Genomic DNA, 24,451 nt, shown 5'->3' on the forward strand with positions numbered 1-24,451 from the left:
ACCCATGCAAGCCGATGGCTCCCCCTTCAAGTTCCTTCCCCCAGCCCCGGTGGTTCTCTTCTGCCAGAGTTCGCCACCCCTGAAGAAGGTTATGATGCAGGGCCAGCCGATTTCTCCGAAATCGGCTTCCAAAAGCAGAGCATCCTCAGGGCCAGCTGCCCCCCGAGCCTCAATCCAGGCAAGGAAAGCAGTGAGGAAAGTGGCTGCCAGGAAGACCTTGAAGCGCCAAGCCCCTACTCCTGCTCAAGAAAGCCTGCACGTAAGTTGATCTATGCCTTGACTAATTTCATCTGTCCTTCCAGGCTTTGGCAACATGCTTGTATCTCTTTTACAGACCTCCACCGAGGAGAACCCCAGCGAGGAGGCACAGTCAAGTCGAAGGGACTCGAGCTCAAGTGATTCAGGAAGAACCACCACCCAGAGCCAGACGGACTTGCCACCATCGGCTTCCAAGAAAAGGTCAGCCCCCAAAGCCGCTGTTTCTCAATCTCCGATCAGAACAGGGTCGCGCGTGAAGCGCCGATGCGTCAAGAGGACTCGCAAGGACCCACGAGCTTCTTCACCAAGCCAGGAGGTTTCAAATGTAATTACTCCCCTGGTTTATATTTCATGCTGTTCCATTGCCATTCGGATCGGCTAATCCCTTCCTTTTGTAGACTAATGAGACCTCTAGCGGGGACGTCGAAGAGGTACTGATGCCATCCGCCACGCTAGACCTAGCAACTTCAAAGAGCGCGGTTAACAAGGTGGCCACCCTAACCAAGCCCACGGAAAAGCCGATCACCACGACATCGGCTGTCCCTCCCATCTTGGGAGAGGTACACTCCATTCCCTTGGCTCCACCCTTTTCTTTTGCTGTATACTAATGCTGTTCTTGTCTGTCTGTCAGGGTTGTGATCTCTCAAGCTTGCTGACGTTCGACCCTGAATCCATCGAACCAGCTACTTCCAAGGCAGGTGAAGAGCCAAGTCCTAGCACGGCCCATGGTCCACTCCAGCATCTCAAGGCTTTGCTCTCCTCCTCAGTTGAGACCCTGGTTGAAAACCCCGAGGAAGTAAAGAGCATTCTCGAAGACATCCAGCCCCATCTCCCAGTGACACTGCAGGTGAAACTTTGGCCAGCTGTGACTCTGTCGGTCTTCAGGTCAAGGGTGCAGTCGGCTCGTCAAAGAATTAACCTTCGCCACGCCCAGCTACCGTTGAGAACCGATATTGCAGACAAGTGTCAACGGCTCAACGAGAAAAAGGCTGCCTTGGACGCCAAAACTGACACCTCTGCCAACAGTGCCGAACTCGAAACCCCGCGTAAGGAACTGGAGAACCTTGAAGAGAGGGTCAGGGTGACCAAGCAGCTTATACAAGATAAGGAAGCTCTTATTGCCCACTCTCAAGAGGAAGCAAAAGGCCTCACAGCGGATCTGAAGACCGATCTGGCTGAAATTCGTGCCCTGAGCAGTCAGCTGGTGACGGGCAAAGACGAGGACGATGAGGCTGAGATCGCCGAGGTGGATCGTATCCGTGCTGACGCCCTTCAAGCCCTCAACGCGTTTCTTCAGTAGGGCCTCTCCGTGTAAACTGATAAATGCTTTGTTAAACTTGTACCTGCAGAGTCGATGGCTGTGCATCGGTTTTTTATTCTGAAGTCAATGTCTTTACATCGGCTGTACTTGTATACTGTTGCCTTCGCGTATTTTCTCAAGTCGATGTTTTTGCATCGGCTTTTTTTTTACTGGCCGATTTTTCTATCGGCCCCCATATTTCACTGTCCGCATGTATCGCACATGTTCATCTGATTAGGTGCCCCCCGAGCCGAATCTGTCAGGTTACTGCAGATATCGGCTCTGCAGTTATCCAAAGAACTATACCTGAACATCGGCTCTATCATGACCAATGTCGACTTCTTCTAGCTCGTCAGCCGATGTAAACCCATACCCTAGCTTTCCGTCTCCTGTTAGATCGACACTGAACACAGGCAAAACGTATGGCGAGGATAATAATATGGGCCGATTGCTGGAATCGGCCCCCATTTTGATTGCATTGCTCAATGAGGGTTTACATCTTGTTCGTGCGGCACTACGTCTACGTGGCATGCTGGAGACAAGATCATCACTTTTTATTTTTTGGGGCCGATCACAAGGATCGGCCTTGCCACGTACATCCATAGCCTTTGCTCTTGTTACACAGTCAGGCCGGTGGATAAGACCAGCCTCACCCCGTTTTTTGTCACGTCGATGCGCTCACAGTCGTCCAAAGTGATGCCGGAGAGTGGATCTTGGCCTGCCGTCTCCCAAACGTTCATGCCACCGTTGAGATCTCGGCTGAGTCATCTGCGTGGACGATTTCTACTTCATCTCCATCCCACTGTATGAAGCATTGATGCATCGTGGATGGAATGCAACAGTTGGCATGGATCCAATCTCTCCCTAGTAGGACAGCGTAGGTGCTCTTGCTATCGACAATGAAGAATGTCGTAGGGATGGTTTTCCTTCCTACGGTCAGATCCACGTTCAGAACACCTTGTGCCTCTGATGCTTGGCCATTGAAGTCGCTCAATGTGACGTTGGTCTTGATCAGATCCGAGCTAGAGCGTCCCAGACGATGTAGCATGGAGTATGGCATGATGTTGACTGCCGCTCCGGTGTCGACCAGCATCTTGTTGACTGGCTGCCCGTTGATATAACCTCGTAAGTACAGGGCCTTCAGGTGTCTGTAACTTCTTTCTCGTGGCTTCTCAAAGATAACCGGCCTTGGGCCGCAGTCAAGTTGTGCCACAGGTGCCTCTTCGGTTCCAGGAGCACAAAACTCCGCTGGAAGGATGAACACCATGTTTGTGCCAGCTGATGTCCCATCATCGGCTTTCTTCTGTTTGGGGCGCCACTCTTTCTTCTGTGGTCGACCCTCCTCGTCCAGAGTTCGCTGAATTTTCGCGGCCAGATCAGGCCGCGCCTTCCACAACGTATGCAGGTATAACCTTTCGGCTTCCTCCAAGCAATGTAGTCGCTGAACCCTACGTTTTTGGGAGTGGCTGAGTCCATCAGGGCACCACCTTGGACGGTGGTATTTATCTTCTTCTTCTTCTTCTTCTTCTTCGTCTTCTAATTCCTCGAGATCTTCTACCCGAGAGGACTCAGCTTGCTTGTTCCGAGATGGGAGAGGTCCTAGACGCTTGAACACTGACACGTCTCCCATGCCCTTCTTCTTCTGTCTACATTCTGGGCAGTTGCCGATTGTGGGCAATCGGCTCATTCCTGAATCCCAGCAGTGTTTGAAGAAGGGACAGTCCCAGTGCCTGTCCACGTCGTCCTGCTCTCTTGACTTCTCCTTGGCATGGCACTCATATCTTTCCTCGTCTCGATCATGCCGACGATGTCTCCTGGCGTCCCTGCTAGCCAGCCGATCTCTTTCGTCATCGTCGTTGTTTCGTCGGCGTTGGTCGTACTGACTCACATATTTGTTGAGGAGGTGATCAGAGAGAGGTCGTTGATATCGCACATTCTTCACTTCTCCCTCTGTGATGTAGCGCTTGCCATCGTGTCGGGACCGATCGCGTGGAACGGCCTCCTCTTTGTCCTTGCCACGAGAGCGGCTGCCCTCGTCTCTGTCCTTATCGGGGTGGTGTGCAGGTCCTACCATGTTAATGCTGAACGAAAAACCTGTCTGGCACCTCCCGGGGTAAGCGTACTCCACCATGTTAATGGCGGGAAAGGGGTGTGTGTCAACTTTCATGGCGTATTGGCTGAAAATTAGACGCCCTTGTTCTATCGCCATTTGGATCTGCTGACGCCACACCCTGCAGTCGTTGGTGGTATGGGTTAACGTGTTGTGCCACTTGCAATATGGCTTGCCGTTGAGCTCTTGCACCGTAGGGAATTTGTGGCCTTCGGGTAACTTTAGCTGCTTCTCCTTGAGCAAGAGGTCGAAAATTTGCTCAGCTTTGGTCACGTCGAAGTCAAACCCTCTTGGAGGACCTTGTGGCTTAACCCACTTGCAGGACACGGGGCTTGCCCCCCGAGTCCATTCAGACACTGCTACCTCTTGATCTCCTGCAGAGCCTTCACCTTCCTCTGTCTCAACCAGGACTACCGCACGCTTGAACTTGTCCTGGTACAACTCTGGGTGGCGTTGTTCATATAATGACAGTTTCTGAACCATATGCGCCAGTGAAGCGTAATCTGCTTGGGAAGCCATATCCTTGATTGGCGATGCGAGACCCACCACCGCCAGCTCGACTGCTTCTTTTTCAGTCAAACGAGCCGAATAGCATCGGTTCCTGATGGCCCTGAAGCGCTGGATGTATTCTGACACTGTTTCTCCGCGCTTCTGCCGTACTTGTGCTAGATCGACAATGCCAGCCTCAGAAGCCTCTGAGTGATACTGCATGTGGAACTGCTCTTCCATCTGCTTCCAAGTCCGGATTGAATCTGGTGGCAGCGAGGTGTACCACCCGAAAGCCGATCCTGTGAGAGACTGTGTGAAGAACCTCACGCGTAGTGCATCTGATGCTGAGATCGTGCCCAGCTGCGCCAAATATCGGCTCACATGCTCGATTGAACTGGAGCCATCTGACCCACTAAACTTGGAGAATTCAGGGAGCCGATATTTGGGTGGTAGTGGGATCAAATCGTACTCGTTGGGGTACGGCTTGGAATAGCCGATTGCCCTCCTTTTCGGCACCATGCCAAACTGGTCTCTCAAGATGGTACTGATCTGATCCGCGGTGCTAGCTGCAGGAGTCGAGCTCTGAAGATTCGCTGGAGTGGCATACTTAGCTAGCCACGCTTGCTTCTCAAGATCTGAGCTAGCTGCAGGAGTTGAGCTTTGAAGGTTTGTTGGAGTGGCATACTTAGCTAGCCACGTCTGCTTCTCAAGATCTGATCCAGAAGCCCCTCCTGCCGTTCCAGAAACCCCTGCTGTTGCAGTCTGGCTCGTGAGTGCCCAGTTACTGCAGTCTGGCACATATGTGCACGTGTATCCGTGCGGGATCTCCTTGGGTGCTTCATACAAGAACTGGTAATCGCTAGGATCGCCACCGATCTTGTAGACGATGAATGCCGGTGAACTCGGCACTTCTGGTGCTGCCAGCGCGAACGGCAGCGGTGGTCGGGTCTGGAGTGGTATCTCTCCTTGGTGAGTCCCTAGAGCAGGTCCTGATGGAGGGTACTGGTGTCTCATGATTTCCTGGATCACCCGAAGCGCGACACGCTCCAAAGCATTCACCAGGCTCTCAGAATGGCGGTGTAGCGAATGAGCTACCATGTGATTAACCTCCTGACGCAGAGACCTGGTGCGTTCTTCTGAAGGCGTAGACAGGTCCACTCCATCGAGCGCGCCTTCAGGTGAGAACCCTTTCCACCTGATGCCGTGTGAGCGGGTCCTCTGGAAAGAGCCGATGAGGTTGGCTTCAAAGATAGCTTTGACATCGTCATACTTCTTCTTGAGCTCCTCAGTCAGATCTTCGTACGTGACTGGATCTTCTGCCATCTCAGATGCGGATGATGATGCCGTTGACGTTGAAGACTGTCCCACCGGGCGTGCCAGAATGTGTTGGCGTCCGAAACCCACCGGCAAGTAGCGACGGGCAACACGTAGAGTCGGGAGGCTCCCAGAACTGCGGCTGGCCCTGGTCCCTCGAGCGACGGCCCGCAAAGCTCCGGTACGCACGTCCCGATGCTGGTGCAAGGGCGTGCCACCTGACCTATACGTGGTCAGGAAGGTGATGATCTGCTTCGCTTAGTTTCCTGCATGGCATGCACGTAAACATTAAATACGAGCCTCGATCGGCTCTCAGGTTGTCCTGTGAATCGGCTCAAGGAGCCGATCCACCCATGATTCGTATGAGGTCTACGATCACATGGTGGTCCTGCTTGATCAATATAAAGCTAAAACGACCTACGACGATTTAGGGTTTTCACCGCATAATCGGAACATCCTACACGTGATTGAGCCTGGCAGCCACGCAAGATGATAGTAAACCAGCCCTAGATAAGGCCTAAAAACCAACATGGAGTTGATTCCCGGAACATCTTATCTAGGGCTAGCAAACTACACCCTACGTGCTACTGGATCCTTCAACCCGTTTGCAAGGCCTAACTATGCAGATATTAAACTAATCCTTGGAGAACAAGGAGCAATCATAACAGATCGGATCTACTAAACATGGATCAAGCAAGGTGCCACCCTTGCACCTCAGATCGGCGCAAGGGTGGCTAGATGTCTAGGGATAGCATAGATCAAAGCATGTATAAAGGTAAAACAATGCTAACCCTAACACACCTACGATAACTACGTTGCTCGCCATCAACAAGGCTTCAGCACGAGCAACGCATGAACAACGAATAAACGTGTACTGCCTAGATCGCAAGATGCGATCTAGGCAGCATGATGCTTACCCGGAAGAAACACTCGAAACAAGGGAGTAGCGATGCGCCTAGATTGGTTTGTTATGAACGTGATTGTTGTTTTTCTCAATAACCCTAGATACATATTTATAGTCCGTAGACTTTCTAACGTGGGAATAATCCCAACCGTGTACGAGCCAAATTCTATCTAACCGACACGTATCCTACTATATTTACAGATACACGGGCAAACTAGCCCAAACTTCGTGCACCAGGCCGATTCATATATATCTTCCGTGTATATTCTTCAATCGCATCTTTAATCACGGCCCACCTCTGATCCGGTCAAATTCTGGTGATAACACCTTCTCAATACAAGGCTTAGGCTAGCAAGGTTATTTGAAGCAAACACAAGCATGAATCGGTACAGCAAAACTCATATAAAAACATATTGCGAGCATTATAAGACTCTACACTGTCGTCCTTGTTGCTCAAACCCTTACTAGGAAATATCTAGACTTTAGAGAGACCAATCATGCAAACCAAATTTTAGCAAGCTCTATGTATTTCTTCACTAATAGGTGCAAAGTATATGATGCAAGAGCTTAATCATGAGCACAACAATTGCCAAGTATCACATTGTTCAAGACATCATACCAATTACTATATGTAGCATTTCCCGTTTCCAACCATATAACAATTAACGAAGCAGTTTCAACCTTCGCCATGAAAATTAAAAGCTAAGAACACATGTGTTCATACGAACCAGCGGAGCGTGTCTCTCTCCCACACAAGCATTTATTCAAACAAAAACAAAAACAAACAGACGCTCCAAGTAAAGTACATAAGATGTGATGGAATAAAAATATAGTTTCACTAGAGGAACCTGATAATGTTGTCGATGAAGAAGGGGATGCCTTGGGCATCCCCAAGCTTAGATGCTTGAGTCTTCTTGAAATATGCAGGGATGAACCACCGGGGCATCCCCAAGCTTAGAGCTTTCACTCTTCTTGATCATAGTATATCATCCTCCTCTCTTGATGCTTGAAAACTTCCTCCACACCAAACTCAAAACAACTCATTAGAGGGTTAGTGCATAATAAAAATTCAAATGTTCAGAGGTGACACAATCATTCTTAACACATCTGGACATTGCTCAAAGCTACTGGAAGTTAATGGAACAAAGAAATCCATCCCACATAGCAAAAGAGGCAATGCGAAATAAAAGGCAGAATCTGTCAAAACAGAACAGTCCGTAAAGACGAATTTTATTGAGGCACCAGACCTGCTCAAATGAAAATGCTCAAATTTAATGAAAGTTGCGTACATATCCGAGGACCACTCATGTAAATTGGCATAATTTTCTGAGTTACCTACAGAGAATTAGGCCCACATTCGTGACAGCAAGAAATCTGTTTCTGCACAGTAATCCAAATCTAGTATGAACCTTACTATCAAAGACTTTACTTGGCACAACAATGCAACAAAATTAAGATAAGGAGAGGTTGCTACAGTAGTAACAACTTCCAAGACACAAATACAAAATAAAAGTACTGTAGCAAAATAAACACATGGGTTATCTCCCAAGAAGTTCTTTCTTTATAGCCATTAAGATGGGCTCAGCAGTTTTAATGATGCACTCGCAAGAAATAGTAGTTGAAGCAAAAGAGAGCATCAAGAGGAAAATTCAAAACACATTTAAGCCTAACATGCTTCCTATGAAAAGGAATCTTGTAAATAAACAAGTCCATGAAGAGCAAAGTAACAAGCATAGGAAGATAGAACAAGTGTAGCTTCAAAAATTTCAGCACATAGAGAGGTGTTTTAGTAACTTGAAAATTTCTACAACCATATTTTACTCTCTCATAATAATGTCTAGTAGCATCATGAGCAAATTCAACAATATAACTATCAAATGAAACATTCCTATCATGAGCTATATGCATAAAATTATTACTCTCCACATAAGCATAATCAATTTTATTAGTAACAGTGGGAGCAAATTCAACAAAGTAGCTATCATTATTATTCTCATGAAGTGTAGGAGGCATAGTATAATCATCATAAAATGTACTCTCCATAGTAGGCGGCACCAAAAGACCACTATCATTATAATCATCGTAAATAGGAGGCAAAGTATCATCAAAGAAAATTTTCTCCTCCATGCTTGGTGGACTAAAAAGATCATGCTCATCAAAACCAGCTTCCTCAAGCTTAGAATTTTCCATATCATTAGCAACAATGGTGTTCAAAGTGTTCATACTAATATGTTTCATGGGTTTTTTAATTTTCGAATCAAACCATCCATGTCTTAACTCAGGAAATAGAATAAAAAGCTCCATGTTGCTTTCCATTATGCCAAACTAGTGTAAAACAAGAAACAAAAAGATGCAATTGCAGGATCTAAAGGAAATAGCTTCGAGTACTTACAACGGCGCCGGAAAATAGCTTAGTAGCCGAGATCCGGAGTGTGAGTACCTTTTACCTTTCCTCCCCGGCAACGGCGCCAGAAAAGTGCTTGATGCCTACGGGTGCTTCTATTCTTGTAGACAGTGTTGGGCCTCCAAGAGCAGAGGTTTGTAGAACAGCAGCAAGTTTCCCTTAAGTGGATCACCCAAGGTTTATCGAACTCAGGGAGGATGAGGTCAAAGATATCCCTCTCAAGCAACCCTGCAACCACAAAGCAAGAAGTCTCTTGTGTCCCCAACACACCTAATACACTTGTCAGATGTATAGGTGCACTATTTCGGCGAAGAGATAGTGAAATACAGGTGGTATGAATGTATATGAGCAGTAGTAACGGCACCAGAAAATAGCTTGATGCTACAACTGGCGTGTGGTTGATGGTGGTAATATTGCAGGCAATACGGATGCAGTAGAACAGTAAACAAGCGATGATTGCAGTATTTGGGAACAAGGCCTAGGGATTATACTTTCACTAGTGGACACTCTCAACATTGATCACATAACAGAATAAATAGATAAATGCTATACTCTACACTCTCTTGTTGGATGATGAACACCACTAATTGTGTAGGATTACACGAACCCTCAATGCCAGAGTTAACAAGCTCCACAATATTCGATATTCATGTTTAAATAACCTTAGAGTGCACGATAGATCAACACAACTAAACCAAGTACTAACATAGCATGCACACTGTCACCTTCACACTATGAAAGGAGAAATAGATCACATCAATACTATCATAGCAATAATTAACTTCATAATCTACAAGAGATTACAATCATAACCTACGCCAAGTACTACACGATGCACACACTGTCACCATTACACCGTGCAGGAGGAATAGACTACTTTAATAACATCACTAGAGTAGCACATAGAATAGTAGTGATACAAAGCACATTGCAATCATAAAGGGATATAAATAAGCACCTCACTATGCTATTCATAACAGTGAATAAGTATTCTGTGAAATATAGCCTAAGAGACCCACACGGTGCACACACTGTCACCTTTACACACGTGGGACAAGGAGTCTCCGGAGATCACATAAGTAAAATCCACTTGACTAGCATAATGACATCTAGATTACAAGCATCATCATATGAATCTCAATCATGTAAGGCAGCTCATGAGATTATTGTATTGAAGTACATAGGGAGAGAGTGAACCACATAGCTACCGGTACAGCCCTTAGCCTCGATGGAGAACTACTCCCTCCTCATGGGAGACAGCAGTGTTGATGAAGATGGCGGTGGAGATGGCGGCGGTGGAGATGGCAGCGGTGTCGATGGAGAAGCCTTCCGGGGGCACTTCCCCATCCCGGCGGCGTGCCGGAACAGAGACTCCTGTCCCCCAGATCTTGGCTTCGCGATGGCGGCGGCTCTGGAAGGTTTCTCGTACCGTGGCTTTTCCGTATCGAAGATTTAGGTCAGGGACCTTTAAATAGGCGAAGAGGCGGAGTCGGAGGGTCGACGAGGCGATGACACAATAGGGCAGCGCGGTCCACCCCCTGGCCGCGCCAGCCTACTGTCTGGTGGGCCTGTGGCCCCCCTCTGGCGGCTCTCGGGTGTTCTGGAAGCTTCGTCCAATTCTAAGACTCTGGGCGTTGATTTCGTCCAATTCCGAGAATATATCCTTACTAGGATTTCTGAAACCAAAAACAGCAGAAAACAAGAACTGGCACTTCAGCATCTCGTCAATAGGTTAGTTCCAGAAAACGCATAAAATCATCATAAAGTGTGAACAAAACATGTAGGTATTGTCATAAAACAAGCATGGAACATAAGAAATTATCGATACGTTGGAGACGTATCACTGATCAATAACCAACATCGGGACCTCGATCCATAATGGCTTCTACATATTAAACGATGACTTCGTGATCGAAAGGACCATAAGCATTTGTTACAAATTCCTTTTGTCGCACAATACTTTAATTATCTCGATTCGATCATTGGTATCTTCATACCTAGTTCAATTATGTTACTGCTAAATACTCTTTACTCGTTCCGTGATATGATATCACTTGTGATCTAGTCACATGCTTGCAAGCTAATTGGATGTCATTCCACCAAGAGGGTCTAGAGTATATCTCTCCGTCATTTGGATGGGCAAATCACATTCTTTATCCATGAGCTTCAACTCTCACTTTCAGAGTACACAATGCCACCTTTATAACCACCCAGTTACGAAGCGGTGTTTGATGTTATCAAAGTAATCCTCTGGTGTTAGTGATTAACATGATCTCATGGTCGAACAATTAAGTTACTATGCATTTGACAACTATAGCAAAAAACCAACTTAATGACTTAATCTTATTGCTATGCTTACTATGGGTGTGTGTCCATCATATCATTCTCCCAATGATATGATCTTGTTATTTACAACATCTAATGTTCATGATTAGGAAACCATGATTATCAATTAATCAACAAGGTAGTTATACAAGAGACTTGCTAGGTTTGTTTACAAAACACACATGTATTAATGTTTTCAGTTAATACAATTATTGCATGGGATGTAAACATTTATCATACACAAATATATAATAATAACCACTTTATTATTGCGTCATGAGCATATCTCCAATAGCTAGCGGTGCCATTATTAACGCCATGTGTAGAATTTGGAAGGAGAGGAACCGACGTGTGTTCCAAAATTATGGTTTATTGCCGGACGCGATGGTTCACTTGGTTTTGGGAGAAGATTGCACAGAGGGCATACACATACACTCAAGACCTGGTTTGGTGCTTTGTGGGTATCTCCAGCGGGCCGACTCATCAGGTCTTGTGGTTGTCCGTTTCGGTCCGCACAGACGGACGGACAATGCGCGCAAGCTCTATCGGGGCGACATAAATGGATCGGACCGTCCGCCGCGACCCATCTGCGTCCCAAATTGGGAAACCGATGCGTCGACGCGGACATCGAGCGTTTCCTCCTGTGTCCGCCCGCATGCATCTTGGGCCTGCATGGAAGCGACCCAACAGTCTTCCACCTATGGCCATCAATGAAAGTACTCTGGCAGCACCGCCCGACGCATGCGCTCCTACTCTAGTCGCGCTGCATGACGCTTGCGCTCCTATTCTGGCCATGCCGCCTGCCATCTATCAATGTCGGTGTTTTGTTCTACGCTTCGGCATCCAATGCTCCAGCCTTTTATAAGCAGGCAAACGTCGGCCATTTTCTTCCACCGGCTCTCATCTTCCATTGCCACCACCACCACTAGCATCACCGCAGCCATGGCCGACGGCATATGCTCGAGGGGAGGGCGCCTAGGACGGCCTCCGGGCTATGCGTGGGCGTGGGGGGGGCCGCAGCCGAGGCCGGTGAGGAAGAGGTAGCGGGAGAGGACAGAGTCAGCCACTAGCATCATCGTCGCCACCGCCATCGTCGCTCGAGCCGGTCCCCATCAACCTCTCCTGCTTCGAGTTTGGCGTGACCATCCACCAGGGCATGAGCTGGGACAGGCTACGCCTTCCCCATAGGTTCGCCTCGGTCGTCAACGGGCAAGAGCCCCAATCATGTCCTGCTGCGCGTGTCCGGCAGCACGACCGGTCTGTGGCCCGCGGAGGTGATGTTCGATGGCGAGGGGCAGATGTTCCTCCATAAAGGCTGGAGGCTCTTCGCCCGCTGATACGTCTCCAACGTATCCATAATTTCTGATGTTACATGCTTGTTTTATGACAATACTTACATGTTTTGCTCGCACTTTATGATGATTTTATGCGTTTTTCGGAACTAACCTATTAACAAGATGCCACAGTGCTAGTTCTTGTTTTCTGCTGTTTTTGGTTCCAGAAAGGCTGTTCGGACAATATTCTCGGAATTGGACGAAATCAACGCCAAACATCTTATTTTTCCCGGAAGCATCCAGAACACCGAAGGAGAGTCGGAGGCGGGCCAGGGGGCCACCACACGCCAGGGCCGCGCGGGCTCCACCCTGGCTGCGCCGGCCTATGGGGAGGAGGCCCCAGGCGCCCTCCTGCGCCGCCTCTTCGCCTATATAAGTCCTTTCGACCTAAAAACTCGATACCAATTGACAAAACTCCAGAAAGACTCCAGGGGCGCCGCCTCCATCACGAAACTCAAATTCGGGGGACAGAAGTCTCTGTTCCGGCACCCTGCCGGGACGGGGAAGTGCCCTCGGAAGCCATCTCCATCGACGCCACCGCCTCCATCATGCTCCGTGAGTAGTTCCCCCATGGACTACGGGTTCTAGCAGTAGCTAGTTGGTACTCTCTATCCCATGTACTTCAATACAATGATCTCATGAGCTGCCTTACATGATTGAGATCCATCTGATGTAATCGGTGTTGTGTTTGTTGGGATCCGATGGATGATACATTATGATTAGTCTATCTATAAAGTTTGTGAAGTTATTGTTGCTGCAATCTTGTTATGCTTAATGCTTGTCACTAGGGCCCGAGTGGCATGATCTTAGATTTAAGCTCTATACTTACTGCTTAGATTGTATCTACAAGTTGTATGCACATGTCGCTGTCCGGAACCAAAGGCCCCGAAGTCACAGAAATCGGGACAACCGGAGGGGATGGCAGTGATGTGAGGATCACATGTTTTCACGGAGTGTTAATGCTTTGCTCCGGTGCTCTATTAAAAGGAGTACCTTAATATCCAGTAGATTCCCTAGAGGCCCGGCTGCCACCGGCTGGTAGGACAAAAGATGTTGTACAAGTTTCTCATTGCAAGCACGTATGACTATATATGGAAAACATGCCTACATGATTAATGAATTGATGTTCTTTCTTAATGCTTTATCAATCCTATCAATTGCCCAACTGTAATTTGTTCACCCAACACTTGTCACTTGTTATTGGAGAGTTACCACTAGTGTAGATCGCTGGGAACCCCGGTCCATCTTTCATCATCATATACTCGTTCTATATGTCATTGGAAGTAGTATCAACTATTTTCTGGTGCCATTGCTCCTGTGTTACTGATATTGCTGCTGTGTTACTGTTACTACTGCTCTCATATTACTGCTGCTTTCACATCACCCCTGTTACTAGTGCTTTTTCAGGTGCAGCTGAATTGACAACTCAGTTGTTAAGGCTTATAAGTATTATTTACCTCCCCTTGTGTCGAATCAATAAATTTGGGTTTTACTTCCCTCGAAGACTGCTGCGATCCCCTATACTTGTGGGTTATCAAGACTGTTTTCTGGCGCCGTTGCCGGGGAGGCATAGCTCTACTCATAAGTTCACCTAGGGAGTACACTCTACATCTCTCTCTGTTTTTATTTTCTTTTATTTTGTTTTGCTTAGTTTACTTTTGTTTAGTTTATTTGTGCTTAGTTTATTTCTGTCTAGTATTACTTTGCTTAGTTTCTTTTTGTCTTGTTTTATTTTTCTCATATACCCAAAAATCCATAAAAATTTGAAAAACCTAAAAATTAAAAACTGCTGTTATGGGAGAACCCATAACCTACTTGGAGCTCATAGAATATTATAATAATTATAGAGAATCAAGAACTAGTAAAGTAATGAGTGCTGTGATAGAAAAATTGAATACAATTGCTAAAATCTTGCTCAAACGCCATGATATAAACTGTTGCTCTCAACAGGATATTAAACATCTTAAATTTCAATGTGGCTTTAGTGAGGAATTTTTAATTAAGAACTATAATCGGAATAGCTATATTCATTTTGGGTTCGAAGAGGTAGAACAATTTGTCATATTTATGGGAGCCTCTGAGATAGAATCCTTCATGGTTAAAAATTATGAAACTTGTGTTGTTTGTAAGGACCTTAAAGATTATGTCTCTTATATCCTTAATTTTTGCAATGAAAGTTACAGTGATAATCCTTATATCATTGATTATAAAGAGAGACTCATTAATGCACAAGAATGCACTCACAATTTGCAGGAACCTGTGGAAGAAGAAATTGATGAACCTGAAAGCTCATTGGATGAAAAAGAAGAGGAGAGTGATGAACAAAAGGAGGAAGAATGGATTAGCTACCCATGCCAACCTTCTAATGAGAGTAACTCTTTATCTCTTACACTATTTGATTGTCCTCCATGCTTACCAAAAGAGGTTGAATGTTATGTTCCTGTGGATTCTCTTGAAATAGTACCTATGAGTAATACTTGTGAAAATAATTATGCTACTGTTATTTATGATAATCCATGCTACTTTGATAAATCTTATGATAATTCTTTGTTTGTGCCTGATGTCGAAATGCATGGTACTAAAGAGTTTTGTTTAGCAAATGTTTATGATAAAGCTCTAGATGATGGTCCTATGTTACTAGATAATATTAATTGTACTACTAATGAAAATGGGATTGGAGAGTTCTTGACTTTATCTATGAGTCCCATATCTCTTGAGATTGATCAATCATCATGTTATATTATTGATAAAAGTGGATTTGAAAGTTTTGATCCTACTATTTTTGAGGTTGATAAAAATTATGTGTTTATGGATCGTGAGAAGCATGCTTTATGTGATGGTTATATTGTTGAGTTTGTTCATGAAGCTACTGAAAATTATTATGAGAGAGGAAAATATGGTTGTAGAAATTTGCATGGTACTAAAACACCTCTCTATATGCTTAAAATTTTGAAGTTACGCTTGTTTTATCTTCTTATGCTTGTCACTTTGTTCTTCATGAATTTATTTGTGTACAAGATTCCTATGCATAGGAAGTGGGTTAGACTTAAATGTGTTTCGAATTTCCTTTTTGATGCTCTCTTTTGCTTCAACTCTTATTTCTTGCGAGTGCATCATTAAAACTGCTGAGCCCATCTTAATGGCTATAAAGAAAGCACTTCTTGAGAGATAACCCATGTCTTTATTTTGCTACTGTTTTGTTGTGTTTTGGAAGTTGTTACTACTGTAGCAACCTCTCCTTATCTTTATTTTATTGCATTGTTGTGCCAAGTGAAGCCTCTAGTAGAAGGTTGATGCTAGATTTGGATTTCTGCGCAGAAACAGATTTCTATCTGTCACGAATCTGGGTATGATTCTATGTAGGTAACTCAGAAAAATCTGCCAATTTACGTGCGCGTTCCTCAGATATGTACGCAACTTTCATTAGTTTTGAGTTTTCTGATTTGAGCAACGGAAGTACCTCTTTAAAATTCGTCTTTACTGGCTGTTCTGTTTTGGCAGATTCTGTCTCTGTTTTTTGCATTGTCTCTTGTGGACTTTAAGCAAGGCTTTCTAGACGTGGAGAGCTGTAGCTAATGTTTTATTGAGTTCTTGAAATGTGTCACTACAGGACCAAGGTGGATTCAAGTTTTTTGAGTACTAACCCCTCTAATGAAGTTTATGAGAAGTTTGGTGTGAAAGAAGTTTTCAAGGGTCAAGAGAGGAGGATGATATATGATCAAGAAGAGTGAAAAGTCTAAGCTTGGGGATGCCCCCGTGGTTCATCCCTGCATATTTCAAGAAGACTCAAGCGTCTAAGCTTGGGGATGCCCAAGGCATCCCCTTCTTCATCAACTTATCAGGTTTCTTCTATTGAAACTATATTTTTATTCGGTCACATCATATGTGCTTTAATTGGAGCGTCTGTGTGCTTTTATTTTTGTTTTTGTTTGAATAAATTCGGATCCTAGCAATCCTTGTTTGGGAGAGAGACACGCTCCGCTTTTTCATATGAACACTTGTTCTTCGTTTTACTTTTAATGTTCAATGGTAAAAGTTGGAAGCTACAATACTTATGATTATTTGGTTGGAAAAAGAAAATGCCTCATTTTGTCTTGAATAATTTGATACTTGGCAATTGTTTTGAGCTCTCAAGTAGATAATAATTAAGTTCTTGCATCATGTAGTTTGAACCTATTAGTGGAGAACTACTGTAGAGCTTGTTAAAATTGGTTTGCATGATTGGTCTCTCTTAAGGTCTAGATATTTTCTGGTAAAAGTGTTTGAGCAACAAGGAAGACAGTGTAGAGTATTATAATGCTTGCAATATGTTCTTATGTAAGTTTTGCTGTACCGGTTCATACTTGTGTTTGCTTCAAATAGCCTTGCTAGCCTAAGCCTTGTATCGAGAGGGAATACTTCTCATGCATCCAAAATCCTTGAGCCAACCACTATGCCATTTGTGTCCACCATACCTACCTACTACATGGTATTTCTCCGCCATTCCAAAGTAAATTGCTTGAGTGCTACCTTTCAACAATTCAAAATTTATCACCTCTGATTTGTGTCAATGTTTTATAGCTCATGAGGAAGTATGTGGTGTTTATCTTTCAATCTTGTTGGGCAACTTTCACCAATGGACTAGTGGCTTCATCCGCTTATCCAATAATTTTGCAAAAAGAGTTGGCAATGGGATTCCTAGTCCCAAATTAATTAACCAAAATAGACACTCCTCCATGGTATGTGATTGTTGGACGGCACCCGAAGGATTTGGTTAGCCATGGCTTGAGAAAGCAAAGGTGGGGAGGAGTGTCATCATAATAAAACTAAAATAAAAGGGCACTCCTTCATGGTATGAGATTGTTGGCAGGCACCCGAGGATTCGGTTAGCCATGGTTTGTGAAAGAAAGGTTGGAAGGAGTGCCACCCAAAAATAAAATAAAATGGGAGCCGCTCTTTGAAGGTTTGTCTGGCAAGGGGGTTAGAGTGCCCACTACCATTCGTTGACAACAACAAACACCTCTCAAAACTTTACTTTTATGCTCTCTTTATGTTTTCAAAACCAAAGCTCTAGCAGAAATATAGCAATCAATGCTTCCCTCTGGGAAGGGCCTTTCTTTTACTTTATGTTGAGTCAGTTTACCTACTTCCTTCCATCTTAGAAGCAAACACTTGAGTCAACTGTGCATTGATTCTTACATACTTGCTTATTTGCATTCATCATATTACTTTATGTTGACAATTATCCATGAGATATGCATGTTGAAAGTTGAAAGCAACCGCTGAAACTTATATCTTCCTTTGTGTTGCTTCGATACCTTTACTTTGAATCTATTGCTTTATGAGTTAACTCTTGTGCAAGACTTTTGATGCTTGTCTTGAAAGTACTATTCATGAAAAGTTTTGCTATATGTTATCTATTTGTTAGCAACTATAGATTATTGCCTTGAGTCACTTCATTCATTTCATATGCTTTGTAATAGTATGATCAAGGTTATGTAAGTAGCATGTCACTACAGAAATTATTCTTTTTATCGTTTACCTACTCGAGGACGAGTAGGAACTAAGCTTGGGGATGCTGATACGTCTCCAACGTATCCATAATTTCTGATGTTCCATGCTTGTTTTATGACAATACTTACATGTTTTGCTCGCACTTTATGATGATTTTATGCGTTTTCCGGAACTAACCTATTAACAAGATGCCACAGTGCAGGTTCACGTGTTTCTGCTGTTTTTGGTTCCAGAAAGGCTGTTCGGGCAATATTCTCGGAATTGGACGAAATCAACGCCAAACATCTTATTTTTCCCGGAAGCATCCAGAACACCGAAGGAGAGTCGGAGGCGGGCCAGGGGGCCACCACACGCCAGGGCCGCGCGGGCTCCACCCTGGCCGCGCCGGCCTATGGGGAGGAGGCCCCAGGCGCCCTCCTGCGCCACCTCTTCGCCTATATAAGTCCTTTCGACCTAAAAACTCGATACCAATTGACGAAACTCCAGAAAGACTCCAGGGGCGCCGCCTCCATCGCGAAACTCCAATTCGGGGGACAGAAGTCTCTGTTCCGGCACCCTGCCGGGACGGGGAAGTGCCCCCGAAAGCCATCTCCATCGACGCCACCGCCTCCATCATGCTCCGTGAGTAGTTCCCCCATGGACTACGGGTTCTAGCAGTAGCTAGTTGGTACTCTCTATCCCATGTACTTCAATACAATGATCTCATGAGCTGCCTTACATGATTGAGATCCATCTGATGTAATCGGTGTTGTGTTTGTTGGGATCCGATGGATGATACATTATGATTAGTCTATCTATAAAGTTTGTGAAGTTATTGTTGCTGCAATCTTGTTATGCTTAATGCTGGTCACTAGGGCCCGAGTGGCATGATCTTAGATTTAAGCTCTATACTTACTACTTAGATTGTATCTACAAGTTGTATGCACATGTCGCTGTCCGGAACCAAAGGCCCCGAAGTGACAGAAATCGGGACAACCGGAGGGGATGGCAGTGATGTGAGGATCACATGTTTTCACGGAGTGTTAATGCTTTGCTCCGGTGCTCTATTAAAAGGAGTACCTTAATACCCAGTAGATTCCCTAGAGGCCCGGCTGCCACCGGCTGTTAGGACAAAAGATGTTGTACAAGTTTCTCATTGCGAGCATGTATGACTATATATGGAAAACATGCCTACATGATTAATGAATTGATGTTCTTTCGTAATGCTTTATCAATCCTATCAATTGCCCAACTGTAATTTGTTCACCCAACACTTGTCACTTGTTATTGGAGAGTTACCACTAGTGTAGATCGCTGGGAACCCCGGTCCATCTTTCATCATCATATACTCGTTCTATATGTCATTGGAAGTAGTATCAACTATTTTCTGGTGCCATTGCTCCTGTGTTATCGATATTGCTTACGTATGTTACTACTGCTCTCATATTACTGCTGCTTTCACATCACCCCTGTTACTAGTGCTTTTCCAGGTGCAGCTGAATTGACAACTCAGGTGTTAAGGCTTATAAGTATTCTTTACCTCCCCTTGTGTCGAATCAATAAATTTGGGTTTTACTTCCCTCGAAGACTTTTGCGATCCCCTATACTTGTGGGTTATCACCCGCTCGCACGCTATCGACGTCGGGCACTTCGTCGTCTTCAAGTATGACAGCCACGACGATTTTAGCGTCAAGGTCTTCGACGAGACCATGTGCCACCCCCACTACCACTCCGACGAGGACGACTTGGCGACGCCAAGACGAAGACGATGTAGTTTCTACTATGTTTTCATTATGTTTTTATTAAGTTTCTATTTGCTTCAAGCAAATCTACCAATATGCATGCAACAATGGAGAAATGAAATGCAAGATGATTTGGCCAGCACCGGACCAAATGGGTCGTTCCGCTGTTTGCGGTGTCCGAGCTAACAACGCGACCATCTAATCTGTGGGCCGACCCAAACGAATAAAAATGGATTGTTTGAGTCGCCGATTTTGGTAGACCGCTGGAAATGCTCTAATAAGGAACCGAAACTCAAACCTCTGTACAAACACCTCAATTCTATGTAATGTGACGGTAGAACCGATAACCTTAAAACTCGATAATAAAACAGCCCGAAGCGATTGACGAAATAAATCTCTGGCACGTGCGTCGCGGATTTTGTTTCAGGGTTGTTCCAGTCTGCCGGAGTGGACCCCATTATCGTAACCAATTCTCTCTCCTTTTTTGAGATGACTGATGTCTACGGGTGCTTCTATTCTTGTAGACAGTGTTGGGCCTCCAAGATCAGAGGTTTGTAGAACAGCAGCAAGTTTCCCTTAAGTGGATCACCCAAGGTTTATCGAACTCAGGGAGGAAGAGGTCAAAGATATCCCTCTCAAGCAACCCTGCAACCACAAAGCAAGAAGTCTCTTGTGTCCCCAACACACCTAATACACTTGTCAGATGTATAGGTGCACTAGTTCGGCGAAGAGATAGTGAAATGCAAGTGGTATGAATGAATATGAGTGGTAATAGCAATCTGAATAAAATATGGCAGCGAGTAATCATGCAACAAAACTGTAAACAAACGGAGATTCGATGCTTGGAAGCAAGGCCTAGGGATCCTGCTTTCACTAGTGGACACTCTCAACAATGATCACATAATAGAACCACTCTACACTCTCTTGTTGGACGATGAACACCACTAATTGTGTAGGATTACACGAACCCTCAATGCCGGAGTTAACAAGCTCCACAATATTCGATATTCATGTTTAAATAACCTTAGAGTGCATGATAGATCATTGCAATTACACCAAGTACTAACATAGCATGCACACTGTCACCATCACACTATGAAGGAGGCATAGATCACATCAATACTATCATAGCAATAATTAACTTCATAATCTACAAGAGATTACAATCATAACCTACGCCAAGTACTACATGATGCACACACTGTCACCATTACACCGTGGAGGAGGAATAGACTACTTTAATAACATCACTAGAGTAGCACATAGATGATATTCAACTAGATCACATAAAGAGAGAGATGAACCACATAGCTACAGCGGAGCCCTCAGCCCCGGGGGTGAATTACTCCCTCCTCATCATGGAGACAGCGATGGCGGTGAAGATGGCGGTGGAGACGGCGGTGGAGATGACTCCGGGGGCAATTCCCCGTCCCGGCAGGGTGCCGGAACAGAGACTTCTGTCCCCCGAATTGGAGTTTCGCGATGGCGGCGGCATCCCTGGAGTCTTTCTGGAGTTTCGTCAATCCGTGTCGAAGTTTTAGGTCACGACGGCTTAAATAGGCGAAGAGTCGGAGTCGGAAGAGTCCCGAGGGGCCCACCCCATAGGGTGGGGTGACCACCCCTCTGGCCGCGCCGGCCTATGGGGAGGAGGCCCTGGGCCTCCCCCTGGCTTGCCCTTCTGGCTCCGTGAGTCTTCCGGCGAAATACAATTTCTGTAATTTTTCTGGATTTTTCCGAGCACTTTGGTTTTTGGGCCTTTTCTGCAATAAACAGACATAATAAACAGAAACTGGCGCTGTGGCATCTTGTTAATAGGTTAGTCCAATAAATGCCATAATATGATATAAAGTGCAAGCAAAACATGTAGGTATTGTCATAAAACAAGCATGGAACATCAGAAATTATAGATACGTTGGAGACGTATCAGCATCCCCAAGCTTAGTTCCTACTCGTCCTCGAGTAGGTAAACGATAAAAGATAATTTCTGAAGTGACATGCTACCAACATAATCTTGATCATACTATTGTAAAGCATATGAGATGAATGAAGTGATTCAAAGCAATGGTAAATACAATGGTTAAACAATTGAATCATATAGCAAAGATTTTTCATGAATGGTACTTTCGAGACAAGCATCAATAAGTCTTGCATACGAGTTAACTCATAAAGCAATAGATTCTAAATAAAGGCATTGAAGCAACACAAAGGAAGATTAAGTTTCAGCGGTTGCTTTCAACTTGTAACATGTATATCTCATGGATAGTTGTCAATGCAAAGTAATATAATAAGTGCAATATGCAAGTATGTAGGAATCAATGCACAGTTCACACAAGTGTTTGCTTCTTGAGATGGAGAGAAATAGGTGAACTGACTCAACATAAAAGTAGAAGAATGGCCCTCCGCAGAGGGAAGCATTGATTGCTATATTTGTGCTAGAGCTTTTATTTTCAAAACAAGAAACAATTTTGTCAACGGTAGTAATAAAGCATATGTATCATGTAAATTATATCCTACAAGTTGCAAGCCTCATGCATAGTATACCAATAGTGCCCGCACCTTGTCCTAATTAGCTCGGATTACCTAGATTATCATCGCAATACATATGTTTTAACCAAGTATCACAAAGGGGTACCTCTATGCCGCCTGTACAAAGGTCTAAGGAGAAAGCTCGCATTGGATTTCTCGCTTTTGATTATTCTCAACTTAGACATCCATACCGGGACAACATAGACAACAGATAATGGACTCCTCTTTAATGCTTAAGCATTCAACAACAATTAATTTTCTCATATGAGATTGAGGATATTTGTCCAAAACTGAAACTTCCACCATGAATCATGGCTTTAGTTAGTGGCCCAATGTTCTTCTCTAACAGTATGCATGCTCAAACCATTCAACTCATGGTAAATCGCCCTTACTTCAGACAAGACGGACATGCATAGCAACTCACATGATATTCAACAAAGAGTAGTTGATGGCGTCCCCAGGAACATGGTTATCGCACAACAAGCAACTTATAAGAAATAAAATGCATAAGTACATATTCAATACCACAATAGTTTTTAGGCTATTTGTCCCATGAGCTACATATTGCAAAGGTAGAGGATAGAAATTTAAAGGTAGCACTCAAGAAATTTACTTTGGAATGGCGGAGAAATACCATGTAGTAGGTAGGTATGGTGGACACAAGTGGCATAGTTATTGGCTCAAGGATTTGGATGCACGAGAAGTATTCCCTCTCAGTACAAGGCTTAGGCTAGCAAGGTTATTTAAAGCAAACACAAGTATGAACCGGTACAGCAAAACTCACATAAAAGACATATTGTAAGCATTATAAGACTCTACACCATCTTCCTTGTTGTTCGACCCTTACTAGAAAATATCTAGACCTTAGAGAGACCAATCATGCAAACCAAATTTAAGCAAGCTCTATGTATTTCTTCACTAATAGGTGAAAAGTATATGATGCAAGAGCTTAATCATGAGCACAACAATTTCCAAGTATCAAGTTATTCAAGACATCATACCAATTATTACATGTAGCATTTCCCGTTTCCAACCATATAACAATTAACGAAGCAGTTTCAACCTTCGCCATGAAAATTAAAAGCTAAAAACAAATGTATTCATATGAACCAGTGGAGCGTGTCTCTCTCCCACTCAAGCATTTATTCAAACAAAAACAAAAATGAAAACAAACAAACGCTCCGAGTAAGGTACATAAGATGTGATGGAATAAAAATATAGTTTCAAGAGAAGGAACCTGATAATTTGTCGATGAAGAAGGGGATGCCTTGGGCATCACCAAGTTTAGATGCTTGAGTCTTCTTGAAATTGCAGGGATGAACCACCGGGCCATGCCCAAGCTTAGAGCTTTCACTCTCCTCGATCATAGTATATCATCCTCCTCTCTTGACCCTTGAAAACTTCCTCCACACTAAACTCGAAACAAACTCATTAGAGGGTTAGTGCATAATCAAAATTCACATGTTCAGAGGTGACATAATCATTCTTAACACTTCTAGATATTGCCCAAAGCTACTGGAAGTCAATGGAACAAAGAAATCCATCCAACATAGCAAAAGAAGCAATGCGAAATAAAAGGCAGAATCTGTCAAAACAGAACAGTCCGTAAAGAAGAATTTCTAAGAGGCACCAGACTTGCTCAAATTAAAATGCTCAAATTGAATGAAAGTTGCGTACATATCTGAGGATCACTCACGTAAATTGGCAGAATTTTCTGAGTTACCTACAGAGAATTAGGCTCAGATTCGTGACAGCAAGAAATCTGTTTCTGCGCAGTAATCCAAATCTAGTATCAACCTTTCTATCAAAGACTTTACTTGGCACAAAAATGCGATAAAAATAATATAAGGAGAGGTTGCTACAGTATTAACAACTTCCAAGACACAAATACAAAATAAAAGTACTGTAGCAAAATAAACACATGGGTTATCTCCCAAGAAGTTCTTTCTTTATAGCCATTAAGATGGGCTCAGCAGTTTTAATGATGCACTCGCAAGAAATAGTAGTTGAAGCAAAAGAGAGCATCAAGAGGCAAATACAAAACACATTTAAGTGTAACATGCTTCCTATGCATAGGAGTTTTGTAAACAAATGAATTCATGAAGAACAAAGTGACAAGCATAAGAGGATAAAACACGAGTAACTTCAAGATTCTCAACATAAAGAGGGGAAACTTAATATTATTAAGATGCTGTTATCACCAGAATTTGACCGAGTCAGAGGTGGGCCGCGATCAAGATGGGCTTGAAGGATATACATGGAAGAAATTCATG

Source organism: Lolium perenne, chromosome 6 (genome assembly GCF_019359855.2).
Source record: "Lolium perenne isolate Kyuss_39 chromosome 6, Kyuss_2.0, whole genome shotgun sequence".
In the NCBI taxonomy this organism is placed as follows: Eukaryota; Viridiplantae; Streptophyta; class Magnoliopsida; order Poales; family Poaceae; genus Lolium; species Lolium perenne.